Below are 2281 nucleotides of genomic sequence, written 5' to 3'. Positions count from 1 at the left end.
CAATAGGTGCTGCGACATACTGTTGGCATTCCTTGACTACTGTGCAGCATTCTGAGTGTGAGGCCCCTATGTGGCCTGTGCCATCCCCTGTGGGGAACCATGTCATGATGGAGAACCAGGGCCACAGTACTGATGCTTTTGGTGTTTGTTGTGCTGTGAGCAATAAACAGATAAGTACATTGATCTGTTGAGACTCGTCTATTTTCAGCACCTCTGAATTTGTGCCAAGCCATCTTGCTTCTTTGCTTAGTCATCCTCTTTGGAGTCTCGACATCTATAAGGTTAAGGTTCTTCCTTGACACATAGATCTTAACCACTAATGGTTCTTACTGCCTTCCTAATCTATCCACCAGATCTTTAGCTCTTCTCATTGCTAATAAACACCTCTAAATGCCTGGGTCAGGGAAGAATTCCACCCAGTATCAAATCCATAGCACTGGAGATATTTTATTCCACTCATCTATGCATATTTGTTACAAAGCTTTTGACTGCAAGTAACAGGATGGACAGTTTAAAATAGTGAGATTTGTTGTCTTAAATAATAAGGAGTGAGAAAGAAGTAAAGGTTTTGTTAATTCAGTGACTTGACAATACAATTGGCTCATTGAGACAATGGTCCTTCCCCTTTCCTCTCTGCCATCCTGAGCATGGCTCTTTAATCTAACTCTCTTTGTAGTAACAAGAAGTTTCTGCAATTCCATGTGTTATATGCAGATATGACAATGTCTGGGAGCCAAAAAAGAAGCTATTCCATTTTAATTCATTTTTAAGCTTAAAGAAAATAAATCCCCACTGACTGTCCTCATGGTTTATTGACAAAGGAATAGGACCACCATGATTTTCCTACAGCAGTGGGTCTCAAGCTTAATGCATAGTGACTCAGACCTTCTTATCTCTGCTTCTTCTAAGTTCAGCATTTATATCACATTGTACACTGTACACAGATCTAATCTTAGGTAGTAAAAAGACATAGTATAGGCTCTTTATAATACTGTTCAAAAATTACCCACAATGTGTGACACAATGCCAAGTTAAAATTATCTTCTGATGTCAAAGTATAAAGCTCCTAACAGGATCAAAGTCCACTATGCTGAGAACAATGAACTCAATGCTGACATTAACTTTTGATTTTCACCAGTAAATTCCATTAAACCTTTGATCTCAGTGCTTTTGCTTCTAGTGTATACCTGGTCTTGTTACTCTAAAACTTGCAACAGCATCCATCAGATATATTATTTCTACATTTTTTATCTCATTGGGAAGGTTCAATCTCTGTTTTCTGATTAAAAAGACATTTTTTTTCACATGTTGGCACATCTTGCAGGTAAATACAGCCCCTACAAAAGAATAATGCAGTAGGAAATGAATTAACAAAAGCAGACCAAGCTCTTCAACCAGGAACCCACCAATGCAGGCAGCATTTGAACCAAAAATATGAAGAAAGTGGCCTGGGTCTTCATAGAAAAGTACTTCATATCCCTGGGTAACAACTTCTACATGAATGTACATGTGCAAAGAGATTTCCATTATTCCTAGCAAGTATTTCCAAGGAAAGATAGCAGAGTATGTCACACATCTAATGAAGAGGGTTCAGAGTGGCCTCATGAGAGGTATCTCCATCATGCTGCAGAAAAAGGAGAGAAAAAGGAAAGATATTTATTTCTCATCAGCCTCATCAGATAATTATATCTGATCTCAGCCCAGGATCAAGAGAACTGAAGTAGATTCTGACACTCAGGAAATGCTGAAGCTCTCAGCTTTGGCAGTCTGTTTTAACTGCAGGTTGCTCAGCCCACAGTTGAAATGGATTTCAAAACACTACATGGAGTCATTTTAATCTTTCTGCTATACTATAATATGTCAATAAACATGAGACAACAAAAAGTATACTGAGCAGTAAATCTAGCTCTCTCCAATACAACCCTTCTTTTGGCAAAGACAAGAGAGAACCATTGTGTTTGATGAATAGTTGATTAGGACCTGCAAGTTCAAAAAGGACAGAAAAAGAGCAGAAGTACTGAAAAAGGAAGGTCAGGAGCTGGGACTGAGAAGATAAGTTGGAAAAATATATTTGCTCCTGTTCAATTGTGTTAATAGGTGTTCGTGTGTGTGTGTGTGTGTGTAGATGCCATTGTATGTGAGCATATACACATACATATATACATATATATCTATAAATATAAATCTATGAATAGACTGTTTATTAAAGATTGTGTCTGACAGAATCTGATCATTTGTGATATGATCCTTTCTTGAGAGGCTAAATGGGAGGCATATGTAA

At 37.8% G+C, this 2281-nt stretch overlaps 1 pseudogene; it reads left to right on the top strand.

Annotated features, from left to right (window-relative positions):
* Nucleotides 1-1425: 1425 nt before the first annotated feature.
* Nucleotides 1426-2014, top strand: LOC118973077 (small ribosomal subunit protein eS17-like; annotated as a pseudogene).
* Nucleotides 2015-2281: the final 267 nt, after the last annotated feature.

This window comes from Manis javanica, chromosome 1 (genome assembly GCF_040802235.1).
Source record: "Manis javanica isolate MJ-LG chromosome 1, MJ_LKY, whole genome shotgun sequence".
Classification (NCBI taxonomy): Eukaryota; Metazoa; Chordata; class Mammalia; order Pholidota; family Manidae; genus Manis; species Manis javanica.
The sequence above is the reverse complement of the archived record's forward strand: the minus strand, read 5'-3'. Positions and strand labels throughout refer to the sequence as shown.